The sequence below is a fragment of the Belonocnema kinseyi genome, chromosome 1 (genome assembly GCF_010883055.1).
Source record: "Belonocnema kinseyi isolate 2016_QV_RU_SX_M_011 chromosome 1, B_treatae_v1, whole genome shotgun sequence".
NCBI lineage: Eukaryota > Metazoa > Arthropoda > Insecta > Hymenoptera > Cynipidae > Belonocnema > Belonocnema kinseyi.
Genome location: NC_046657.1, coordinates 12,784,654 through 12,793,768, shown reverse-complemented (window position 1 = coordinate 12,793,768; position 9,115 = coordinate 12,784,654). Strand labels below are relative to the sequence as shown.

At 34.3% G+C, this 9,115-nt stretch overlaps 1 pseudogene; it reads left to right on the top strand.

Annotated features, from left to right (window-relative positions):
- Nucleotides 1-8,730: 8,730 nt before the first annotated feature.
- Nucleotides 8,731-8,855, top strand: LOC117181722 (annotated as a pseudogene).
- The last annotated feature ends 260 nt before the right edge of the window (nucleotides 8,856-9,115 follow it).

The window sequence follows — 9,115 nt, the reverse complement described above, 5'->3', positions numbered from 1 at the left end:
CGCCAATTAGCACAAATGGTAAGTTCCGACAGTGCCTACAAGTGTGCCTACTGGCCGCTAAATGGCAATACCGGTTTCATATGTATACACCTGGTATATACTGGAGTGGGCCAAAAAATCACATTTGAGGAATTTTAACGGGCCTGTTGGCCAATTCGCTCTCGTAGGCAAATAAATGTATGCATATTTTTACAGAAAAAACGGAAGATAAAGTTTACGTCGATTCCAGGTGAAACATTCACCGCAACAAAAATTAACCTTGCCGGATAAACTTTACATTAATCGAAGATAATTTCCGATTTTTAACCTTGCCAGGATAATCTTTCGCCTTATAAACGCTCATGTTTATTCGAGATGTAGCGAGAATCCCGATGCTGGTGCTATCTAGCGTCGTTTCACTTTATTAAATTTGAGAGAAATGGGGATTCCCATCTGTCATTTGTTTTTGCGCTTTTTCATAAATGGTATTATAAATAATTTCGAATTTCGTCTACAATAGTGTAATATGTTTCGGAGGAGATACTATATCAGTAAGAACAATTCTTTTTCTTTTTCCTGTTGCTTATTCTACATGTTTTACCGAAATTTGTTCCCTTCAGTGTGAAGCAGTAGACAAGATAAAAATTATTCTCCTAACCTTATTGAAACTTTCGCCGAAATATATTTAATTTTTAACTGTTGCAAGTCTTAACTGCAACAATTTTGAACTTTTGTTATTTTTCTGTGTTCTTTTAAATCTGGTGTCCTGATTTAGAACTCGAATTCACTCATAGTTTGCCGTTTTCCCATTGCTGCTAAGGACGTCGTAGCAGACGTCAATTTTCAAACAAAAGCAGTATAGAATTCAAATAAAATAAAATTTAAATAAATTTTTAATATCTGTTACTTAGAATTCATATAAAATTTTCATTTATTAAAAAAAAAATGCTTTTGGATGAATTATAACGTATAAAGTGAATAAAAAGTTAATACATTTAGTGAAAAAGTGGTTATACACAATTTTGTCCTCAATAAAGAAGTGGCCTGGCGGTGCTTGCATAAAAACTTCGACTTAGGTTGAAAACTTATAGAGAATAAGCTAGAGATGTGATCCCTAACTTAAGAAATTGAATTCTTGAAAAGTACCTTAAACCTACCCAAAATATCTTGAAATCTGCCGAAAAATTCGGTATGTTTACCAGAAAAATTAATAAAGTTTTTGCAAACTTAAAAATCTTTGAAAATGATCTTTTAGTATAAAAAAATGACACGAAACAAAAAATACGAGTTTAATCCTCATCTTATTTCATTTAATAAGCGGACGAAACAATAAAATGAGCTTTACACAGTAGTCACAATAATTTCTCAGCAACCCCCTCAACTTTAACCACGTTTGGGGGTGAAAAAAATGTGTTTCTTTACATATTTCTAACATTTATCTATAGGCCAAACCTAAAGTACTTATAATAGTAAGAAACGATTTTCGACCAAAATGGGCTTTATTTAGTCTTTCTTAGCGCCAAATTACACGGAGAAAAATTGATGTTTAAATGTAGATGTTCAAAGGGTAAGATTGTAGCACCTAACATGGAGATATTCATGCCAAAGATTTACTATATTTTTGAGATGTTAGGCGTAAAAAATTTTGTATGTTAAACTGAAAGACATTAAGATGTTACAATCGCCCGAGCGCATGCGCATAGCGCATTGGAATTTCACAACTATACTTAACCACTATATATTTTCGATATTACATTTATGGAATATTACAATTTTGAAACATTTCAAAAAAATCAAAATTAAGTATCCGTACATAAAATTGGATAACAATTTTTTTCTGTCCAAAATAGGAAATAATGATCTTAAGTTGCAGGTTTATTGACTCAACACATTTGACAAAATGTTTATAAAGTTAAAATGAAATTTGAGTTTAAGTAACTTAAAATAGATAGAATTTTAAACTCAGATTATAAATCATTCGTTCTTTGATTACTTACCCCGTTTTTATTTTGAATTAAAAATATTTAACATAACCTCAACTTGGCTGAATGTATCATCTGATCGACATTTCATACCCTTTATCTTTTTTTCCTTCGTGTACGAACATTAAAGTTTAATTTCAAATTCACAAATAAGTTATCAATTCATTCCTTAAATTACCACAAATAAGTAAACTCCTCAAACATTTACAGGCGTTATTTGACATAACCATATATATAATATCTCGAATATTCCAGCTGAACATTTTGAATGCTAGAGAGTAACATCTCGCTTTTTAAGATCTACAGATGCTAACTTTGAACATCTAAATTGTTGTCCTACAGTTAAACATAAAATATGTTAACCCTGAATATTTAGATGTTACGTTTGAACATCCATTTTTCTCCGTGTACAGGATCTACAAATTACAGAAGCAAAAAAAACTTTGACAGCGTTTACTGGTTGCAAGTGTCGGCAGGGTATATTCTAAGGAAATGTTAATACATATACTGCCTAATGGTGATTGTTCTATTTTGAAGTTATTTAATTTGTAACTTCAGATCATGTCACAAAGTATTATGCTTCATACATATGATTTCATACCGATTTCAAACGCTAAAACCCCTTGTTTTGAGAGTGAATGGCCCCTCGGTTCAGAATCAAACACAAAAAATAAATCTTTAGAATATCTTTTATGTTATTTTATTGACCCTGAAAAATAAATTTGGTAGAAATTGGTTATGTAAGTTGTTGGCTTTAGGATCAGGTGAATTAAAACCAATTAAGTTGTTTCAAAAGTTTCAGCTCATCAGTGAGTTTTATTAAAGCTGTGAAAAGTACATAACGCACTTTTACAATTGGAAGTGTTAGTCTTTGGTTAATATGTCAGTTGTAAAATTATAAAAGTGATTAATTTTTTAATTTTATTTAATTTTATTAATACCTATTGATAAATCTTGCAGTATTTTCAAAACATTATTTTATTTTAACGAAGTACAATTGATAAAAAAATGACAATGTAGTAAAAAAAAACAATTTTAACCAATTTTTTAAAAATTATCAGAAAATATTGCAATCGAAAAAATTGGTTAAAATTATTTTTTGCAGTGACGCATGTTTAATTTTAAAAAATTGTACTTTAATTTAATTTTCTTAAACAATGTGATTGTATGAAAAAATAACTTTAAACATAATATTTTTATTTTTTATTTTACGATCTAAATAATATTAAGTAATGATTTTTTCTGTTTTCATGAGGAATTGAAGGGCCACACTGTATCCGGGCGTAAGTACCAAATTTTCGAAAATCGGTTTATTGGCTTAAAATACTTGTGCCCCCTAACTTGTATCCCTGTAGAATAGTTTGGTCCATTTCTACCCGAAAGTGGGTCTAGGAAATTTTTTAAAGCGCTCATTTTGCGATTCAATAGAGCTAGACAATAGCTCAAAAGAAATATTTTGTTTTTCTTTTAAATTAAAAAATTAAAGAGTTACGCAACTTTTTATGTGTCAAATTTGAAGATCTTTGGTGCTCACCTACCTTCGATCAGGGCTTTCTCGCACATGGTTCGCTTTTTTAAGTGCTCTTTTTGCGATTACTGCGCATCGATAAGTGCTATGTAACTCTACTACGCACATATAAATCCCTATTAACTTTACTGCGCGTCTATAAGTGCCATGTAGTTGAACTCCAGTGTGCGGCCGTAAGTACTGAACAAACTCTTCTTCACAGATATACTTGTGACATAAATTAATTGTATACCCTCTAGAGCGTAAACGTAAGTATCATGGAAGTTCCATGAAATTCTATTGCGCAGGTGCAAGTACACTTTAAATCTATTCCGCATATATAAGTGCCCTAACGTTAATGCGCAGCCATAAAAGCCGTGCGACCATATTGCGAAACCATTAATGACATTTAATATTACTGCGCAGAAGTAAGTGTAGTGCAATTTTACTACGCATCAGTATGCGCAGTAACCTCTGTCGCTTAACTCTGTTGCGCAGTTTTAGTGCCGTGTATCTTTACTGCGCTGAATGATGTGCAGTATCACTCTTCTGCGCATCGTTAGTTCCGTAGAATTATTTTGCGTTGGACCCGATGTTAAAGGGATTGTTAAGGGCCCCGGTTGAGAGTGGGCCCTTTACATTTTTGAGGAACCGAGCACGAACCTGGACCCTTCATAATATAAAAGATTCGGGTGCGGTCTGCTGGACCAGAAGCCTTAAAGAACCCTTTAAACTCTGGTCCAACCTAAAAGATTCCGATCCCTGATTGAAATAATTACATATTGGTTTTAGAAAAGTTTACTACCCCAAAAAGTGACAAATAATTACACTTGAATCGGAAAACACGATTTTTGGGAATAAATAATTGTTTGCATAATTTATATTTGTTTTAACAATTTAAATTTTTTCAATCACGGTAAATATTTAAGTTCTCCATTAATAATTTTGTATGTGAAAAGGACGACGGAAATTGCTAAAAAGTAACAATGATACCTAAAAATGTAGTTTCTTTATTCTTGGGTCACGTTTGGGACGCTGCAAGTGGGCGGGGTTAGCGGAAAATGAAATTTATTATTATTGTTTTATTTCGCACACTCCTCTTCAATCCATGAAAAACTTAGCAACGTTTCGATGAAACCCTCGAACATGAGTTCAGTTTTTCGAAAATTTCCCCATGTTAATTAAATGGAATTTTGAAGTGCCCGGTGGCACGTATTAATATTTGAATTTCGAAAAAAGTAGGGATTTTATTTTTCCGGAAATGGAAACTTTTGGGGGGTGTCTTGCACTGTAGTTTGAAAAGCGTTTCTTGGACCACCCTAATGTCTATGTTTGGAGACCCCATGAATCTGAAGAAGAGTTTCACGAATCTGTAAATTTTTAGTTTGTTAGCATGATAACTTTCGAAATAATTGATAGATTAGATTGGCCTTTTGTATCCTTTTTTATTTTCTTAATCTGAAGGTCAAGTTTGCAAGTCAGCCATTTTAGATAAAAATTCAAAAGGTCATAGCATTTTGAAAATTGTTGAGACAACTTTTTTCAAGATTTGAACATTTTGTGTACGGTTATTAGTAACACTTAAAAAGACGAAAACATTTTTTAAATTATTTTTTCAAGAAAACAAAATGGCCGGAGTTGTAGCATTTGAAAAATTCCGAAAAACAAAATTTGTATTTTAAACCAAACAAAGCAATATATGAAAAAAATCAGAGAAACAAGAGCGTTGCATTCAAAAAACCAACACGATTGATATAACAAGATTTTGAATTTCTCTTTAAAATGAAAAATTCGAATATTGTTTGCCGAAAAAAGAATGAAAAATAAAAATTTTCATTTTGGGGTCAAACCATGCAAAACGCCTAAAACAATTACAAGACAAACAAACTTACATCCAAAAAACATCTAAAAATTTGCTATGAATCACTTTTTATAGGACACTTAGTGTTTGTTTCATTCGTAAAAATCATTAGTCAAAGTCATAGACCTGATAACCAACAGTAGAAAATTTTATCTTTCAAATTTTTTAAATTTTGCCATAACCTATTAGCAGAAATTTCAGATTCAAAACGCCACTTAAAAAGAATCCGGGACATGTGTCTAATTAAGGAGAGTAGAGAGAGACTCCGACCAAGTCGGATGTAAGATATGTATAACATCCGGCGACTGTGACAGAACCTTGATAGTGGAAAAAGTAAATTTTTTGTGATCAAAAGAAAAGTGATTATTTCATTTGTTCAAGATGGAGAACGCAAAGAAATCTCGGAAAATTCAGCGCTTTGCATGTGCTTTGCAAATTTTAGAGTCGCGAATGAACGAACTTGAAAATGTGAATCAAAAGTACATTGGGTTAGATTCTGGTTACACTTCAAAAAGTACCATGAAGATTCTAAAGTGTCCAAAGAAGATAAGCTCGATTATTTGAAGCAGATCGTCGTGAAAGGTTCGAAAGCAGAAAACGTGGTCGGTGGTTATCCAACAACCGCGGAAAATTATGAAAGGCTCTGACGAATCTGAAAAATCGGTTTGGCCGCGACGAATTGTTCATTGAATATTACACTCGCGAGTTCCTATAGTTAGTGTTGCAAACTACTGCAAGTCAAAAGTAAGGTGAAGCAGTGAATGTTTCAGTGGTTTACTCTGAAAGCTTGGTAGCACTCAACGGCAAGCAAGATACCCGATGGAGAAGAAGCCAAGGATTGTATGACAAGATTGTTTGAATTCTTGGATCAGGAAGTCAAAAATGAATAAAGTATAAATATAGCTGTTAGCGGATTTTCAACACGTACCGAGAACGAGAAAGGCGAAAAGGGGAAGGTAGTGAGGAACAAGATCGAGAACAAAGCACCGGAGCAGGCCGACACTCCTACTTGCAGCGTACTTCTCACCACGGAGGAAAGTCGTAAGAAATGCATTTTTTGTAATGATGATCATGAAAATTCTGATTGTGAAAAAGAGGGAAAATTGTCTCTCGAAGAACGTAAAAGGACAGCTAAAAATAATGCATGTTGTTTCAAATGTTTGAAATAATATACTCTCGAATTTTGCCAATATACCGGAAGTTTACTCACAGACCTTGCGCGCTGTCTTGTATTCCGAGTCAAAACAAAAGATTGCACGAGTCGTTATCGATGGTGGCTCGCAAAGATCCTATATTAGATCTGATATCGCGCCCTTTTTATAATACGAACCTGTGAGCGAAATCGAAATCTCGCATTCATTATTCGGCGGTATGGACAAATCGATTATTTGTGCTAATGTGCCGAGTATACAGAAAGTTGATTGGATAAATGAATTACGTGATAAAAACTTTTCCTTAGCTGATTTTGATTCGAGAGGAACTTGCGATGGAAAAAATGATTTGCTCATAGGTGCGGATATAGCTGAAAAACTGTTGACAGGTCGTAAATACGATTTATCGAATGAGCTTAGTGCAGTTGCTATAATAAGCTAGTTTAGGTTGGACAGTCATGGACAAAATTTCGACAGCACCGCGAAAAGACACGGCGATGACAACTTTGTCTATGTTTGTAAACGATGCGAGAATTTCTGATTTATGGCAATTAGATACTTGAGGTATTGGAGATTCAGCTGAAAAGTCTGATCAATTTTTGAGAGAGCAAGAAACCAAGGAACATTCTTTGAAAACTGTAGAAGTTACTGACAAAGGTAGATACTCGGTAGATTTGCAGTGGATTGAGGATCACTCTCCAGTTTCGGAAAATTTGAATTATCGCGCTCACTACCGACCGCACCACCCGGTCGTGAAACCCGAGAGCACGACTAAGGGTTAGCCAGTTTTTGATGCCTTGGCCAGAGAAGATGATTTTTCTGCTTTAAATTAATCTCTTGAAAAAGATCCTAATCAGATAAAATTGATACCTACGTCGTTATTGAGATTCAGAGAAAATGATGTCGGCGTTATCGCAGACATACGACGTGCATTTTTGCAAATTGAAGTCAATAAAAAAGATCGAGATCTTTTACGTTTTTGGTCGATTATAAATAATGAAGTGAGGGCAATTCGACACAAGCGACTTGGTTCTGGTTTGACGTGTAATCCTTTTTTATTAGCAGCTGTACTTGAGTATCATTTTACGAAAATACTACACAATATATCTGAAAATCACAAGACTCAATTTTCACGAGAAATTATAGAGAAACTTTCGAAGTCTTTTTACGTCGATAATTGTACTACAAGTGTTGATTCGCTAGATGAATTGAAATTATTTATGGATCAATCTACAGATATAATGCATAAGGGTCATTTTGATTTGAGAGGGTGGTAGTATACTCGTGACTTCACTGACAAAGAATCCACTCTCGTTCTTGGTATTTTGTTCAATAAAGGTCGCGACACAATTTCAATTAATCCAACGATATATGGTGAAATAGATGAAAGTAAAGTAACAAAACGCTCGATTTTATCTATCACTCATAAGCTTTTTGACCCGATTGGATTTACTAGCCCTGTAACTTTTTTATCGAAATTATTGATGAAAAGATTACACAACGAAAAGTTAGACTGGGATACTGCAGTAAATGAAAATACGGAAAAACAATTTTTTACTTGGTATCGACAGTTACATGTTTAGAACGAGATTGAAATTCCTAGAAAGTTGGACAAAGGTAAATTATCTTTGCATACGTTTTGTGACGCAAGTGAGGATGCTTATGCCGCGGTGACATTTTTGCGCGTAGAAAACAATCACGGTGTCGCATTAAAAATTATCGCCGCGAAAGCTCGAGTTGCTCCAAATCATATGTCGATCCCGCGCCTTGAACTTTTAGCCGTATTAATAGTGTTTAAAGTTGTGATGTTTCGTCTTTATGAGATTTTCTGCGTTTGAAAATTATTCAATTTATCGACATAGCCTATTTCAAAACTATTTTTATTTTCCTTATTATTTAAAGGAATATTTGAAGTCACGTGATTTCTCAGTTTGAGTGTGTGATAATCGTCTTGTCGCTTGAGAAAAACAGTGTGCGAGCGGCAGTGAATCGCGACAAATCGTTGTCCGATCTTTTCGGATCATTAAAGTGATTAACTCAATAAAGACATTAAATATTACATCTTACAAAAATGCCTATATATATCGAGAGAGTGAGTGAGTGATCTGTGTTGTTCTCAAAAATAGTCTTAGTCTGCCAAGTATTCTATATTTTAAATAAAACCTACTTTGCTGCTGCGAAGGCCAGTCTCGTGTAAAGCCGAAAATGCGCGAACATGATACTAGTTCGCCCGACTTCACGAGTAAAAATCTAATTAGCTGAACCTCAAATTTATTCTGGTTTTAAAATCCTGAGTTACTCTTGCGAATATCCCTAATGTGGATATCTCGGGCGTATAATTTTTGTTAGTCGGGACTGCGTACGCGCTGTCCCGGACCTTCGGTTCGGTTTTGATTCCTCTAGAACAGTGGTCGGCACGCTCTTGCCCTGGGCAGGGTAGCCTGCCCTGGCTGCCCTGTGACCTAGTCTCAGGGCAGTACCTGCGTGCTTGGCCAGATCATCCCTTTCCTCAGGGGTCCTTTGTTATAAAATGGGAAAAATGTGAAATTAAAAAATTCGTAATTTTACGTTCAGTGACTTAAAGTAATATATTTGGCATCTACGTATTGTTCCGATTCCAAAGACATGTAATTTG